Genomic DNA, 19,259 nt, shown 5'->3' with positions numbered 1-19,259 from the left:
AATTCCATGTTTCTATTCATTATGCTAATACTAAATATGAGGCACTAAACCAAGATTATGTAACATATCAGTATTATATGTATATACATATATATATATATATATATGTATATATTTGAGGAAACTGAGTCTCAAAGAAGTGAGGTAAATTCTTCCAAGGTTTCACAATCAGTGAAATACAGAAATAGGACTTTAATACAGATCTCCAGACTAAATCCAATATTCTTTCTACATTGTCCAATGCCTAGCAAAGCACTTGGCACATACATAGTTAAGTACTTTATAAAATGTCAATGACTTGCTTTGGCTTGACTATCAAAATTTGTTGAATTTTCAAATAAAAAAAAAAAAACCTACCTAGAGACTTTCTGAGAGGACTGTGACCCCATGCAATCAAGGTGGCCAAATCCAATCTGTCAACCTTCTTCCAAAATGAGAGCATTTTTTCTTATTCACATAGGGAACAATCTTTTCCCTTTTCCCACATCTGCATGGGAGGAGAGATTCACATTTATACCTGTGAAACATTGCTTTGATAAGCTGAAATTGCTAAAACTGTGCTTGATATGTTGTTATTTTTCAGTCACTTTTCAGTCATATCTAACCCTTTGTGATCCCATTTGGGTTTTTCTTGAGGTTTGTCATTTCCTTCTCCAGGTCATTTTACAGAAGAAGAAACTGAGGCAAACAAGGGTAAGTGACTTGCTCAGGGTTATAAAGGTAGTAAATGTCTGAACACAGGTTTGGACTCATGAATTTGAATCTTCCTGATTCCAAGTCCAATGCTCCATTAATTGTGCCACTGGGCTACTCTTGATGTGACAGACCATAAAATTTTGTTTAAAACTATTTCAAATTGGTTGGGCTGAATAAGTTAAGATATATGAATGTTATATAATATTATTGTTCTATAAGAAATAATAAGCAGAATGATTTCAGAAAGGCCTGGAAAGACTTACATGAACTGATGCTAAGTGAAGTGAGTAGAACCGGATCATTGTACATGGCAGCAATAAGATTATACAATGGTCAATTTTAATGGACAAGGTTCTTTTCAAAAATGAGGTGATTCAAGCCAATTCCAATAGATTTGTGAAGGAGAGAGCCATCTACATCCAGAAAAGAACTATGGGGACTGAATGTGGATTACACATAGTATTTTCACCTTTTTTCTTGTTGTTTGCTTGCTTATTTTTTTTCTCATTTTTTTTTCCTTTTTGACCTGATTTTTCTTGTGCAGTATGATAAATGTGGAACTATGTTTAGAAGAACCACATATGTTTTGACTTATATTGGATTATTTGCTGTTTAAAGGAGAAGAAAGGAATAACTTGGAACATAAGATTTTGCAAAGGTGAATGCTAAAAACTATCTTTGCATATAATTTGAAAAATAAACAGCTATTATTTTAGGAAAAAAACTATTTCAAATTTTTAGTATTCTGGCTTTTGTCATCTTTTTCTTGTTATTTAAGCCTCAGTATAACCATAATAATTGTATCTTCATGAGTGGAAATTAAATCAAGCAATTCCTTCATTTTGTAGATCAGATTTCTCAAAGTGAAACCAATTCTTTGTTCTGGCGTCTTTAGCTAGAAAACAGATTCAGTTCTTTAAGTACAATTCAGATTTAGTAATGATGACTCACAGTTCTCTTCAAAATCATCAATAAGTAATAACTTGTTTTTATTATGTTTCTATCCCCACACCTTGTAATCCTGCATATGATTCATATGAAACAAAGGAAATACAGAAAAGAGTAATAAGAATGATAAAATAGTAAAAAGAGCTAGAATAGATTCAGGGCTAGTTTTGTGAGGGAGAATAAATAGACCAAACACATCTAAATATGATCCATTTAAGCTCTGATGATCTTTATTCCAATTCCCATTCACACAAATGAGTCTCAGATCCAGGAGCAGGGTTCTATCTCCTCTCAGAATCCTAGGACTACAAAGAATCAGGGATGAATCTCTAATGTGATTGCTTCAAATCATCATTGATATGTTTCCCTCATGATTATCACATGAGAGTCATTTATTAATCCAGCCATAAATAGATTCTACAATAGCGTATTTACTAAGATAATATTGTAAGAATAATGAAGACAAAACATCTCCCAAAAAGTTTATGATGCTGTCTCCCATTGGTACATAGAGTCCATAGAAAAGTGATCTCAAACTTAGACAATACATGTAACAATTCTGGTTACTGAAGATCTTTTCTTCCTATTTATTAGGTGCTAAAGAAATTCCCCTTAGGCATGATGTAGTTTTGGTTTGGGTTTGGTTTTTGGTTTTGCTGGAATCTTTGTAGAGCTATGAATCTATCTGTAGAGTGTCCTTGACTCCTGCTAGAGACATTGCTATCACCTTATCTGAAATACTATAAGGTACAATGGGGAGATGTGAAGTCCAATATTCCTTGACTCTTCAAAGGTAGTCATAAAATCTTCCTCCAGACAAAAAGGGAAAATAAAGTTAGGAAGACATACGTGAAGACCAAAACTGAGACTTCTCTTTCCTATGCCCAGTGGAAATGATCTCTCTTCTGGTTCTATATGTATTTGAAGTTTCCAATTTTAGTTAATACAGAGCTTTTACACAGGGCCCAGAGGATGTGATGAAACCCATCAATCAACTAAAACAAACTGCCAAATACTTTTCATGTTTAATCTAAAAGCTATGGTTGATATTGATAGATTGGTTATCTTATAATTTAGCTTTAAGCTAACTTGATTGGTATGACTGATTTATTCATTTCGTCTTTATAAAAGCAAGGAACCCAAAAGAGATTCAAAAAAAGTCTTTAAAAAGGGGTAACAGGGTAACATGTAACATCAACAAAATATTTCAGGCCTTTTCTTGACAAAAGTTTTTATGATATCCAGGGGGAAAGTTGAAAAGATATGAACTGGGGCAGCTAGGTGGCACAGTGGATAGAGCACCAGTCCTGAATTCAGGAGGACCAGAGTTCAAATCTGCTCTCAGACACTTAACACTTCCTAGCTGTGTGACCCTAGGCAAGTCACTTAACCCCAGCCTCAGGGAAAAAAAAAGAAAGAAAGAAAGAAAAGATATGAACTAAGCAATGAAATAGTCAGGTGGCTCCAAATCTGGATGATTGAGTGAACCCAAAGATGAGCCATTGATAATTAAATGTCAACTTGAAGTGAGGTTTCTAGTGCAGTACCCATGTAATCTGTTTTTCACTCTGTGCTCTTTAATGTCTTTATCATTAAACACCAAGAACACCAAAAACACATTAGACAGACAAGAGAAGATCCAAAAATATTCTGGCAAGCTAGAATGGTAGGCCAAATGAAACAAGACAAAATCTAGCAGGAGAAAATGTTAAGTCCTACACTTAGATGCAACACTCAGCTTTACAAAATTCAAGAAAAAGATATGGGCCTTGAGAGTACTTCAGACTTACTATGAATCAACAATGTCATAGCAACCAAAAAACCTCATACACAGAGCAAAGCTCACTCAGTATCCAAAATGAAAAATGTGATAATTTTACTACTCTCTTCCCTGGTCAGTTCATATCTAGAAATACTACTCAGGGAGCCATGTATTAGGAAAGCCATATTTAAGATAGATTGGAGCACATCTACATAAATTCATCCAGGATGCTATGAAACCTGAAGAACTTGACATTTAAGACTCAATTGAAGGAACGGGGAATAATTAGCCTAGAGAAGACTTAGAAGGTGTCAGAAGCACAGCACAGTACAGTAGTACTCTCTTAGTTCCAGTTCAATATTGGAATGAATTAAGGGACTCTAAACTCATCAAACTGTTTACCAAAAAAGAATTAATCTGCTTTAAAATAGCAAGGATATGGAACAAAGATACAGAGAAGTGAATCCACTTCTCTGGATGCAGTCCCATTGGTCTTCATTATGGAAACCTGTATGGTCATCAGGGCAGGATATGGTGAAGGACAAAGTGATTCCATTAATCCTAGCAAATCCATTAAATCTAAGAATTATAGCCTGGGACTTTTTTAAATGCCTTTAGATGATAAGGAAGCTGAGTCAGAAAAGACAGAGGCAATCAGATATTAGGAGGAAGTTATGCTTTCCATAAGATAATGCCTCTCCAAGTTATGGAGGGAAGGAAAGAAGTCACAAGCAAAAAATGTTGATCTCATCACATGGCCAATCAGGTCTTAAGGGCATCTTTGTCTTTTTTAATCAGTCTCCTCATGATATGGGTTGTAAGAAAGAAGTTTCATCAAGGAAACTCTAGTTGTACAACAGCATAAGATCTCTCTTCCATTGTTTGAAAAATTGTCATGGAGAATATTCTTGCTTTGTCCCAAAAGGCCGCTGGGTAGCATATTGGACAGATTACTGGCCTTAGAGTCAGGAAGCTTCATTTTCCTGAACTCAAATTTGGCTTCAGCTATTTAGCACTAATGTAATCCTGGGTAAATCACTTAACCCTGTTTGCCTCAATTCCTCATCTATAAAATGATTTGGAGAAGGAAATGTCAAAACACTCCAATATTTTTGCCAAGAGTCAGACACCTCTGAAACAACTGACCAACAAGAAGAGCAGAACTGGAATCAAAGGGTGGAAGTTTCAGGGGTACCTTTTTAACAAGCAAGTAAAAACTTCCTAAAAACATTAAAGGTGTTCAAAAATAAAATGGAAGGCCATGGAAGATGGTGAGTTCTCCCTTGATGGGAGTATTCCCAAAGTAATTAGATGACTACTTGTCACCAATATTACAGATAGTACAGATACAGATTGAGTTGGATATTATCTGAATTCTCTTCCAACTCTAAGGTTTTGTGAATATTATAGACAATTAAATTTTATTTTAGCAAGGCATGTGTCACACAATAGTATTTCTGATCATTAGGTTTGCTTTTCTCACCAATATAAAAACATAAAAAGAATGCATATTAATTTTGTATTTGAGAAGGAAACTGAAAGACTTGAATAATTATGTCAATAGCTTAGCCAATATCCAAAATTATCTCAAAAAATTTTATTTGAACTTTTAACAAGGATGAATATGGTAATTTATGTTTTTAAAAATTGTGCAATATGAGTAAGACCTAGCTTTTGAATAATTCATATGAAAAAAAGTTAGGGATTTCTATTGACCTAATCTCATTAATCAGAAGAAAACAGAAAATTGGGAGAGGAGAAATTTATAGACAGTTTCTCAAAGGTCTCATTTCTAAAATATATAAAGAACTTTATAAAATCTATAAGAATATGAGACATTCCCTAGCTGATACATGGTCAAAGGATATAGTCATTTTTCCTATGAAGAAATCAAAACAATTTATAACAATGTGAAAAAAATCTAATTATTAATTAGAGAAATACAAGTTAAAACAACTTTGAGATATCACTTTGAATCTATCAGATTGACTAATATTTACAAATATTGGAAGGTATACGGAAAAATTGGAACACTAATTCATTGTTGGTAGAACTGTGAAGGGACCCAATCCATTAAACTGTTTAAACCCTTTGACCCAACAACACTACTACTAGGTTTATTTCCAAAAATGATTAGGAGAAAAGAAAAAAATTTATATTTTCCAAAATAATTCTAGCATCTCTCTTTATTTTAACAAAGAACTGGATGTGGGAGTTCCCATAAATTGGGGAATGGCTGAATGAGTTGAAGTATGTTATTGTGGTGAAATACTGCTATGCTATAAAATATTATGAGCTTGATGATCTTTTTTAAATGGCTAGACTTGCACAAAATAACAAAGAGCAAAATTACAAAACTAAGAGGACAGAATATACAATAACAACAATAGTGTTTTAAGAATGACTTTGAGTGAATGTCATTTTGACTATTATAAATACCCAAATTAACTGCAAAAACATATGAAAAAAGACAGTAACTATATCCAGAGAAATAATTGATAAAAAGAAGTTTGTATGGAAGGCTTTTACATATGTTTTTTATCTTGTTGACTTGCTACTCATTTTAAATATATAATAGTTATCATGTAAATTTCTTTTTTTCTTCCTTTCCTCCCACCCCTAAAGATCGTTACCATTAGACACAAATATATATATAATATGTATATGTGTATATATATATATATATATTTATGATAACTATTATATATTTTAAATGAGTGGCAAATTGTATATAATAGACTTATATTTTTGTGTGCAATCATGTTTACTACACTATGTTATAGAAGTGCTCATTTTATTCCATAAATTAAAAATAAAATAAATTTCCTAAAGAACCAATGGTATGACTTCTGCTAAAAAAAATCTAAGAACATGTTAGTCTGAGTCAACAAGATAAGAAATAACATAACATAACAAAGGGAAAAATAGCCTTAATATGAGGAAATCCTGGATTCTAATGTTGTCTTTGATAGAAACTGTGTGATAATGGGCAAGTTAGTTAATTTCTCTTTCTAAAATTAATTATATATATATATATATATACATATTTATATGCATACACAGATACATTTGTATGTGTGTATATATATATACATATATACACATATATATGTATATATACATATATACACATATATGTATATATATATATATATATATATATGGAGAGAGAGAGACAGAGAGACAGAGATAAAGCCTAAATACACACCTTATCAACCAGAATAGGTTGCTCACAGAAAAGTTACTCCAGGTTCAAGGCACTCAGTGATTCCATTTCCTTAAACTTATAACCTATAATTATATTTATTGAACATCTTATCACTTACTTTAAATGAAGTGGGTTAATTTGACTGATTTCTTCAATTATGCTACCTTTATAAAAGCACAAACAAGAATACATGTAAAAAGAAAAACAAAAAAGACTCAACCCATATCTTTTTAAATATAAGTACATTCATAAAGATAATGTCAAAGTAACCATTACAAGTTCCCCCAAATATATTTATCTTTAAAAATCAGCCAGATAGCTCAAAATAAAGGCATTTAATGAAATAGCACAACATAAAAGGTAACAATAATACATTTCCTCCATATATCTGGGATGCACTCATTTATAAAATATACCCAGCATCAAAAGAAATAGACCTATATAGAGAACACAAGTGGAAAGCACACATCTAGGGAACCCATGTGGTCAGGGCACATCAAAAGGAGCATTCATGTTGCTAGAACAACAACACACCAAAAAAAAATCAAAAGTAAATGTAGCAAATTATCAAGGTCATGTAGGACTCAAATAAACAGTTATGAGTGGATACCCCTGATACACCCCTTTAAAGAAATGGGAAGTTCACAAATATTACATATCACACATATCTGTCAACATATTCGTTAGTTCTACTACTATTTCTTCCTCTCAAAAAAAAACTGTTCTTAGGAAAATTCTCAAAGAATGAGAAGGGGGACACTTGAAATAATTATGATATAAGAAACAAAAATATTGATTTTAAAAATTTTAAAGAAATTCACCAAATCAGAGGGAACCTAGACTTCTTACATGAATGGAAAACTTCATCAATCAGGTTCTGGGAGGAACTTTGCCTTCTTTTATGTAAAGCTTCAATTTGTTGTGGGTAGGAAGAAAGAACTTGTGTCATAGAAACACTGGTCCTATTATAGCATTTAATAAATGCTTTTTTCATTCATTTACTCATTTGCTCTCTTCTTCTTAAGTGGCAGGAAGACAAAAGCATCTTAATTCATCTTTTTTATCTTCTCTCTTTTTTTCCTCTTTCCTAGGCAAAAGAGTAGACGGAGGAAGCGAAATGGTTCAGTGAATCAATGGCCATTAAGTCAGAAGAACCTGAATTCAAATCTGATCACACTTAACACCATATACCAAGATAAGATCAAAATGGGTCCATGATTTAGGCATAAAGAATGAGATAATAAATAGATTAGAGGAACAGAGGATAGTCTACCTCTCAGACCTGTGGAGGAGGAAAGAATTTATGACCAGAGGAGAACTAGAGATCATTATTGATCACAAAATAGAAGATTTTTATTACATTAAACTAAAAAGTTTCTGTATACTAATGCAAACAAGATTAGAAGGGAAGTTACAAATTGGGAAAATATTTTTAAAAGTAAAGGTTCTGACAAAGGTCTCGTTTCCAAAATATATAGAGAACTGACCCTAATTTATAGGAAACCAAACCATTTTCCAATTGATAAATGGTCAAGGGATATGAACAGACAATTCTCAGATGATGAAATTGAAACTATTTCCATTCATATGAAAGAGTGTTCCAAATCACTACTGATCAGAGAAATGCAAATTAAGACAACTCTGAGATACCACTACACACCTGTCAGATTGGCTAAGATGACAGGAACAAATAATGATGAATGTTGGAGGGGATGTGGGGAAACTGGGACACTGATGCATTGATGGTGGAGTTGTGAAAGAATCCAACCATTCTGGAGAACAATCTGGAACTATGCCCAAAAAGTTATCAAACTGTGCATACCCTTTGATCCAGCAGTGCTACTACTGGGCTTATATCCCAAAGAAATACTAAAGAGCGGAAAGGGACCTGTATGTGCCAAAATGTTTGTGGCAGCTCTTTTTGTTGTAGCTAGAAACTGGAAGTTGAATGGATGTCCATCAATTGGAGAATGGTTGGGAAAATTATGGTATATGAAGGTTATGGAATATTATTGCTCTGTAAGAAATGACCAGCAGGAGGAATACAGAAAGGCTTGGAGAAACTTACATCAACTGATGCTGAGTGAAATGAATAGAACCACAAGATCACTGTACACTTCAATGTTGTATGAAGATGTATTCTGATGGAAGTGGATATCTTCAACATAAAGAAGATCCAACTCACTTCCAGTTGATCAATGATGGACAGAAACAACTACATCCAGAGGAAAAGGAACACTGGGAAGTGAATGTAAATTGTTAGCACTACTGTCTATCTACCCAGGTTACTTATACCTTCGGAATCTAATACTTAATGTGCAACAAGAAAATGGTATTTACACACATATATTGTATCTAGGTTATATTGTAACACATGTAAAATGTATGGGATTACCTGTCATCGGGGGGAGGGAGTGGAGGGAGGGAGGGGATAATTTGGAAAAATGAATAAAAAATAAAAAATAAAGAAATACTTTGTTTCTTAGATTTCTGTGGCTTCTGTTAGGTATTATATTTTCTACTTCTATACTTTATTTATTCTGGTTTTAAATTTTTCTGATGATATGTATATTTTCATCCTTATTAAATACTTTCTTAAGTAAAATTATCTTTTAGTAGGTGTCAGCTTATCATACACCTAGTTATTCATTGCTTTAAAAGCTCCTAAAGTAGTGACAGCACTGGCCTTTGAGAGATACTTCATGGTCTCTTTAAGATTTCTTGGGAACAAAAACCAAAAAGTAACAACCAATAGCAGTGACCAGAAGAGAGTTGCTATAATTCTATTCACTGTCATGGAATATTATTGTTTTATAAGAAAAGGTGAGCAGGCTGATTTAAGAAAACACTGGAAAGATTTGCATGAACAGATGCTAAGTGAAGGGAGTAGAACCAAGAGAACATTGTACATAATAATAAAATCATGTCATCATCAACTGTGATGGACTTGGTCCTTTTCAACAATGAGATGATTCAAAGCAGTTCCAAAAGATTTGTGTTGGAAAGAGCCATCCAAATCCAAAAAGAGAACTATGGAGCCTGAATGTGGATCAAAGCATAGTATTTTCACCTTTTTGTTTTTGTTTGCTTGTTTGCTTTTTCCTTTTTTCCCCTTTTGACCTGATTTTTCTAGCACAGCATGGTGAATATGGAAATATGTTTAACTTACATAGGATTGTCTAGGAGAGGGAGAAAGGAAAAAATGAAATATAAGGTTTTGTAAAGGTTAATGTTGAAAACTATTTTTGCATGTATTTGGAAAAAATAAAGATGCTATTTTAAAATATTAAATGAACAAAAAAAAAGTATTCACTTCCTTGATTTCTTTCTCTTTTTTGGTTAAATTTATCTAGTTCTGAGATAGGAAGACTAAAGCTCCACTATTATAATACTATTTCCACCTGTAATTCATTTAACTTCTCTTAAAATTTTAGATGCTATAGAATTTTGTGCTTATAAGTTTAATATTGATATTGCTTCATTGTGTTTTTATCAAAGTATAATTACCATTAACTTTTTTTTATTCAAATCCTGTTTTTGCTTTAACTCAGTCTGAGATTATAATTGCTATCTCTGCATCAGCTAAAGCATTACAAATTCTACTCCAGTCCTTTCTTTTAACTTTGTGTGTATATCATTTTTAAATATGTGTCATGTGAACAACATATTGTCAAATTCTGATTTTTAATCCATTCTACTATCTATTTCCATTTTATGGCTGAGTTTATCCCATTCAGAGAGAGAGAGAGAGAAAACTTTTAACAAAATAACAATTAAATAAAGCAAAGTTCTTGGAAAACATAAATATGGAAGAAAAAATTCTCCCTTCTCATCTTTTGTTTGTTGAACAGACTCATACTGTAATGGTACAAGTCTGTAAGAGGAAACGTTTCCAAAGGCAGAACAGAACTTTCTGTAGTATTGGATATAAGTTCTTTTTATATCCTTTAATGAATAATCTATATTTAAAGTTTAAAACAAGTAACATGGAGTAGTATCAGATATTAAAGTTCCTAGTTCATATGTACGGGAACAACAAATCAGTGCTTCCCAATGTATAACCAGGTCCTTTGAATTAGGTAAGAAAGACTTTCAGTGTGAACTCTCCCTGGTTACAAAAGGAAAAAAAAAAATTAAGCAAAGCTGATAGACACATTGATCACATCTAAAAATAGATTCTTCAGCTATAGCTCTCAACTTCAAAAAAACAAGATGGTACATTTTCACAATTTTTCACCAAAACCAAAATTGATCATTGTAATTAAACAGAGTTTGACTCTTTCATTTATATTGTGCCACTATATATATTATTTTCTAGTTTTGCTTACTTCACCCTGCATCAATTCATACAAGTCTTCCTACATTTTTCTAAATTCCTCATATTCATCATACTATTTATATATAGCTAGGTCTAATTAATACAAATAATTAATCATCTGAAATGATCTATTGCATTTAAATATGGCAAATAGTTCTACCTCAGAGGAAATGTGAAGATCAGAAAAATGCAACCACACCAGGGGATTTATTATTTGCACTATTAGGCATCTAGTTGTACTACAATTCGTTTAAGCATTCTTCAGCTGATGGGCTCCAACTTTGTCTCCAATTATTTGCTTCTATCAAGGAAGAAAAGTGCTGGTGTATAGAATTTAATTATTTACTTCTGCTCTTTTTTGTAAAGGGGGCAGGGAAAGAAAAAGAAAAAAATCCCATGATACTCCTAAGAAGACATTGGATTTTGATTTAGTAAATCATGATAAAAAGCAGAACAAACAGATGTGCTAGAATAGAAGGATGTGGTAGAACCTGAGGTTTGGAGATCAAAGTTTTGGTTGAACTAGATCAGGAAGATTCTAATTTTTTTTCAGGCAGTTTTTAAGCCTGGTTATGGACAGTCATTTATCACTCTTCAACTTTTGAATTCCTTTAATCTGGAGAACTCCAATCATGCCCTCCCACTCACATTAACATGCAAAAAAAAAAAATCTAAAGGTGGCAAATAGCTGCTAAGGATTTCTCTTTGAAGTCAAAAGAAGGAAAGATTATTAAATCCTGTTTCAAAGAAATTTCCCCAAAATAAAACTTCCAGATTTTATGTAGTCTTTTTTCCAACCTGTTTTAAACATATAACATTTCAAATTTCATGTTTATAATATTCCATCTTTTAGTTGTATTTAAAGGATAATCGAGCAAGAAAACAGACTCGACAATAGCGGGGTACGAGGAAAAGCTCACCGGATTCAAAATTAGGGGGCATAGGTTTGAATCCCAGTTAATTTTTTTTTTATATCTCAGGGCTTTTTCTTGTGTACTAAAATTTATTTCTTTGCATCTCATTTTTACAACCTATAAAATGAGAAAGTTTGATTAGCTAACCTCTTAAGAACCCCTCCAACTCCTGAGATATAATTTCTCTTTTAATTGATCATGCCTATGGCTGAAGCCTGACTCGTTGGCCCACAAATCTACAATCATACTATCACTTGTATTTATGTTTGGTAGTAACTTATCTTCATTGTCAACAAAATGCCTAAGAGAAAATAAATAATGATGTCAGTGCCACATATACCAACTTAAATATAAAATAATAATACAGAACTCATAAAACCCTAAAAGGAACTGGCACAGAGGCTAAAACTAAAAATAATTATTTTTATGAAAATGCATTCCATTCTTCTGTACATCTTCTAATCTAAAGAACAAGCATTTGGGATTCTAAATATGGGAGTCAGAACATTTTAGACTTGAGACCTTACAAATCGTCTGAGCACACTACCTCCTCATACAAATGGGGACACGTAGGTCCCAAAAGTTGGCATGACTTGCCCAATGCCACACATGTACACAGTGGAGCTAAAAATATGAAGTAGGAAGCTAGGTGGCACCATGGATAGAGTGCTGACCTTGGAGTCAAGAAAACTCATCTTCCTGAGTTGAAGACTTGAAGTCTGACCTCAGACACTTCCTAGCTATGAAATCCCAGGCAAGCACCTTAACTTTGTTCGTCTCAATTCAACACCTGTAAAATGAATTGAAGAAGAATATGATAAACCATCCTAAGATCTTTTCAAGAAAACCTCAAATGGAGTCACAAAGAATTGAACATAATTTAACAACAAAATATGGACTGAGTCTTCTAACTCCAGAGCTAATGTTCCTTCCGTCATATTATGCTGCTTCTTTGATATTTCAACTCTTGCGCCAAAAACTCAAATTTTGAGCTCCAGAACAAAATATTAGAATTGGAAAAGATTGACTTGTCCTTAATAATAAAGGAAATCCCTCTCCAATAAAAGAAACCAACCAACACTCATTCTTGATAGCAAACGCTAACAAAGCATGTGCTAATTGAGCAGTATTTCTAATTGCATTGGTGTTTCTAGAATATAAGACAATATCATGTTTACATTACTCCTGTAGTCTCTTCTTAGTCATCATGTCCCACTTTGTTCTTACTGTTTCCTCATTCAATCAACAAATAATTATTATTAGACATCTATAAAGCTCTTTTTTCTTTTTTTAATAATAGCTTTTTATTTTTCAAAATACATGCAAAGAGGAGCAACTAGATAGTACAGTGGATAGAGCACCTGCCCTAAAGTCAGGAGGACCTTAGTTCAAATCTGACCTCGGACACTTAATAGTTCCTAGTTGTGATACCCTGGGCTAGTCATTGAATTGCCTCAGCAAAAAAAAAAAACAAAAACATGAAAAGATAGTTTTCAATATCCACCCTTTACAAAACCTTGTGTTCCAAATTTTTCTCCATCTCTTCTCCACTTCCCCCCTCCCCTAGATAGCAAATAATACAAGATTGGTTAAACATGTGCAGTTCTTGTAAATATATTTCCCCATTTATCCTGCTGCACAAGAAAAATCAGATCAAAGAGGAAAAAGTGAGAAAGAAAAACAAGCAAACAAATAGCAAGAACAAAGATGAAAATACTATGTTTTATCTACATTCGGTCTCCATAATACTCTGGATGCATAAGGTTCTTTCCATCAGAAGTCTATTGGAATAAGTACTTTTTTCCCATAGATTTAAAAACTTTAAAGCTGCATCTACACAAATTGATGAAAACTAAAAAATTATCAGAATTAATCTTTGACTATGAGCATGAAATTAGGGAGCAAATCCAGTAAACAATACAAAGCACACTGTCTGGCACATTTTAAGTTCTTAATAAATACTTTTTGATTAATTAAGAAAGATAGGAGACAGACATAGGAGATGATGGAGAAGAAATTATCTCTGCAACTGTATCTTGTTCATGCCCAGGAATACCACATATGTAAATCATGTTCAATTCCCCTCAGGGAGCAAAAGGGTTGACAATCAACACCAACAGTTTTTCAGTACCAGCAATTCTGTCTCTTTTCAAATTTACTGAGAATGTATTTCAGAATAAGGAATATGGGATTTGTTAAATGCCCTTCAATGTCCAGCAATTTATACACCTTCATCCTTATATATGAATATATTGCTTCCTTCTTGATCCGCACCTTAGGCACTGCTCCAAAAAGGATGTTTCTTTTCTTCTCTGTCTCCAGGCAGGTAGAGTCTTGTTGATTTATATCTTTCTGTGAATACCCAGGAACTGGTCAGAACTGGTCAACTTCCAGAAGATGACATCTGCTCATGAAAATTGACCCATCAATTTTATGCATATTTGGGAAAGTACTTAAAACAATTCCTGGCACAAAGTAAATGCAATATAAATGTTTAATGCTTTTCTCTCCATGCTCCATATATATATATATGTTTCTGGTTTACCTTTCCCTCCAGAAGTTGTATGCACCAAGTTTTTAATAGCTAGTGAGAACTACAATTGAAAGGGCAACATCTTTACCTTGTTTGAAATAGCTAGACTTAAAGCCTAGAATATCATGAAGGCTGCAGTATTTCCAGAATAATAGAGGAATTGATAAGGAACAAGGTTGAGGGGAAAACAATGAGCTCAGCTTTAATCCTTTTTAGTTTTGAGGGGTCAGCAGGATGGAGACATCTGGCAGATAATAAGAAATTCAGCAATAGAAAAATTAAGAAATCAAGGTCATATATTTATCTTCTAATAAAAAAAAAGTAGCCCCTCTCTATTGCTCTCAATTTCTGACACCTGTGAATATGCTCTCAAGGCTCTATATCAATTACCAAAAACTCAATCAGTCAAAAAATAACTGAACATTAAAAGAAAAGCCATAGAAAAGTAATTTCCTTTCCTATTCTCTTCCAAAATAATATCTAACTTGTGAGAGGAAATCAAATCTGTCTCCTACTTTCATTTGCCAAATTAGATGAAACATGACCTTATAAAGTGATTAAAGTCTATTGGTACTGATACGAATAATGATTCTTAATTACATGATATTTTTCATCTTCTAAGTGCTTTACAAGTACAGTATTAACTAATTAACAATGAAATATCTGATGTTTCACTCTCTGCGATTCTTAGAAAAGTCCAATCATTTCTTTTTTTCTCATAAATGAACTCTTTTAAGAAAAAAAGAAATCTTGAAATACATGTACAGAATGGGTGATATTTAAACTTTGGGAATTAATGAATATATAACAAGCTACTTTGGATAGTCCCACTAGATTTGAATGGTGAAACTAGGACATGGGTAAATTTCTTTTAAAAGGGGAAATAATGGTGATATATGCCTATAGCCCTGCTACTTGGGAGGCTGAAGCTGGTGTATTTCTTGAACTGAGAGTTCTGAGCTGAAGTGATTAAATCAATAAGGTATCCTCACTAACTTTAATATTACTTTAAGGAAGCCTCTAGAGTAAAGGCTTGCCAGGTTGTCTAAGGAAGTGTCCAAATCAGAACAACAAGAAAAAGTCTCCCTTGCTCATCATATTGAGACAGGTTGTTGAGTAGTCTCTCTATACTTCGAATAGCTCTTTTCTTTTTTTTTTTTTTTTTTTTTGGAAAGACTACCTTGGGGAAAATGATAAAATAGGAAAGACACTTGCTAACATTCTCAGGAATCTACTAATGCAAAGAGTCCCTTTTCCCACTTATATCAGACACACAAAAAAGTAGCTTTTTTTCTGATTTTTGATTTGACTTGTCTTTATCATTAAATCAAAACAAAGATGAAAAATACCATGTAATTTAAAATTTTGAACCTTGAAGAAGGTAAGGAAAACCAGCAAACTTTATGGGTTTGATCTAGAGAACATCAATTATGAATATGAAGTGGATTAGATCTGGTAGATAGAGTAGCTGAAGAATTTTAGACAGAAGTTCAAATAGTATGGGAGGCAGCAACAAAAAACATCCCGGAGAAAAAGTAGAACAAGAAAGCAAAATAGCTTCCCAATGAGGCTTTTAAAATAGCTGAAGAAAGAAGGAAAGCAAAACACAAAGGGGAAAGGAAAGATATACTGGAATGAATGCAGGATCCTAGAGAGTTGCAAGGAGAAATAAGAATATTTTCTTAAAAGAGGAACTGTGTAAAGAGGTAGAAGAAAACAGTAAAACAGGAAAGACATGAGATCTCTTCAAGAAAATAGCCATTGGGACAGCTAAATGGTTACATGGGTAGGGTACCAGCCCTGGAGTGAGGAGACCTAAGTTCAAATCTGGCCTCAGACACCTAACACTCACTAAGCTATGTGACCTAGGCAAGTCACTTAATCCCAATTGCCTCACCAAGAAAGAAAGAAAAAAAATTAGACCAATGCATTTTTATGTTGATAGTATTATGTAAAAATAGGTGTGATAAAAGCCAAAAATAGTAGTTACTTAGCAGAAATAGAAGAGATTAGAAGATCCTTGTATAGAACTATAAATGAAAAATCTTAATATCACTGATAACCACAATGATGTAGTTATTTATCTAGAGAATGAAGTCAAGTAGACTTTAGTATCATTGCTAATAACAAGGATAGTGAAGGTGCTGAACTTCCATTTGAGCTATTTAAAATCCTAAATGATAATACTGTTAAAGTGTTGCATTCAATATGCCAGCAAATTTGGAAAAATTAACAGTGGCGACTAACTCGGAAAAGATCCATTTATATCCCAGTCCTAAAGAAAGACAATGCCAAAGAATATTCAAATTACCCACCACTTGCACTAATTTCACATACTAGCAAAGTTATGCTTAAGTGAGGTTTAGCAATATGTGACCTGACAATTACTAGAAGTATAAGCTGGGTTTCTAAAAGGTGGGTGAACAAGAATCCAAATTGTCAGCATTCACTAGATTATGGAGAAAGTAAGGGAGTTCCAGAAAAACATTTACTTCTGCTTCATTGACTACACTAATACCTTTGACTGTGTGAATGACAACAAAATGTGGTAATTCTTCAAAGAGATGAGAATACCAGATCATTTTACTTGCCTGCTAAGGAGCCTGTATGTAGGTCAAGAAGCCATAGGGAAAACCAAACATGGAACAACTAATTGTTTAAAGATTTGGAAAAGAAAACAACAAAGCTATATATTGTCACCTTATTGTTATTTAACTTATATGAAGAATACATTATGAGAACTGTCAAATGAAAAAATGGATGAATCAAAAGCCAGAACTAAGATTTCTAGGAGAAATATCAATAGATGTCAGATCTTCAGATAATACTACTCTGACGGCAAAAGATAAAAAAGAATTAAGAAGCCTCTTAATAATAATGTAACCGGAGAGTAAAAACGCTAGTCTGAAGATAAACATCAAAAAAGTAAGATTTTGGTGATTGGTCCCATTACTTCCTAGCAAACAGAGGGAGAAAAAAAATGGAAGCAATATCAGATTTTATATTCTTAGACTCAAAGATGATTGCAAACTGCAACAGCAGCCATGAAATTAAAAGATGTTTGCTCCTTGGGGTCACAAAGAGTCAGATATGACAGAACAACAACAATAACAACTTCATCATAAAAAAATATTTATTGAGACCTCAATTTAAGTCTGAAATCAATCATTTAAGAATTTGCATCATGGATAGCTGGACTGGCATTTTGCATAAGTAGCCAACTAAGAAGTTATAATATCCCTCAAATCATGTTTTCAGACTTTGGTAATATTTTTACCATTTATATTTTCATACCTCTTCTCTCTTCATTGACAAAGCTAACTCATTCTTCATAGAACAGAAACACAAAGTTGGTTTAAAGATCAGATCATCTAGTCCTAATTATCTCAGTAGGAATCTCCTCCATAACATTTCAGATTTGCAATTGTATAGCTTTTACTTGAAAACTTTTAATGCTGGAAAACTCATTTGTTCTCTGGCAGTCCATTTCACTTTAGAACAGTTCTAAGAGTTAATGAAGTTTTTCATTATGGTGAAATCTGTTCCCCTATTTCATGCATCAGTCTTATTCTTCCCTTTTCAGTAAAACAGCAAATCTAATACCTCCTCTTCATGGCAGCCCTTCAAATATCTGAAGATATTTATCATCTTCTCCTAGTCTTTCCTGTTCTAATCTAAACATTATAGTTCCTCATAGCATGGTTCAATCTAATTATCTCAGCCATGACATACTAGAGCCTGTCCTTCCTAAAAACATGTCAATCAAAAATAAACATAACATTCAGAAGTAGTCCTGAGCAATATGCCTCTCAGAATAGCCTAAGTTTGTTTTAGTTTTGCTTCTTCACTGCCATATAACCTCAAGATTTAGATTGTCCCCCATGAAGTTTTCCCTAATTGATCTAGTAACCTACTCATAAAAATATTCTTTATGTGGGTCAAAAAATTACCTCAAGTCAAGACATCCACTTAAAACCATAGTTCATAAGTCATGATATCAGCCAATCAGAGGACACTACTATTTCAAAACAAGAGGCATCTGATTAAAAAGCACAGTAAAAATACATATATATATATATATATATATATATATATATATATATATATATATATATATATATATATATATATATATATTCTTCTTCCCTCCTGAACACATAGTATATACTCACTCATGGGTTATCATACTGATATATGGTAACAAGTATAAATAGAGCAAACACATATGATCAAGGAACACACAGAGACTAGGTAACTCATACCTACAATGCTATATACAGGATGCTGAATTCTCTAGTGATGTCATTCTTCTCCACTGAATATCACCTGGGGAGCAAGGTGTCAGATCTCCATTGGGTTTCATATTATTTCATCTGGTTATCTCTGCTGCCACCTTTCTACTGGGTTTCTGACTTTTATAGAAACAATTGTCTTTTATTAGCATACAAAGTTAAGAAAAGAATGAAAGATTGTTGCCTTTCACCCTCTGGACCTATATTCCTACTTTTATTATATAGTAGCAACAACAACAACATGGCTCTTGTGCTGTTGCTGCCAATGTAAAACCTTACTGTCTCCCTGATTATTGTTTTCTAATTGTTTCTTGGATCAGGCTTGTACTCTGTAGCTATATTATAACCCCTTTTGGAGAAGCATGTAATATAATTCTCCTCTATTCCCCATAGACCTAATCTTATAGTAGGAATTTAATCTTTAATTCTTACTGATTAGTTGATTTCTATAGCTAATTATATGTTTTATAACCAATTAAGCCAAGAAAACAAGTTTATATATAGTTCTACCCCACCCCAGCCCATGGTGTAATGCAGCCTTCTGCTATTAGGGATTTATCTGGCCACTGAGTCAGGGCTGAGCTAGAC

This window comes from Sminthopsis crassicaudata, chromosome 1 (assembly GCF_048593235.1).
Source record: "Sminthopsis crassicaudata isolate SCR6 chromosome 1, ASM4859323v1, whole genome shotgun sequence".
Lineage (NCBI taxonomy): Eukaryota > Metazoa > Chordata > Mammalia > Dasyuromorphia > Dasyuridae > Sminthopsis > Sminthopsis crassicaudata.
This window is presented reverse-complemented; position numbering follows the sequence as displayed.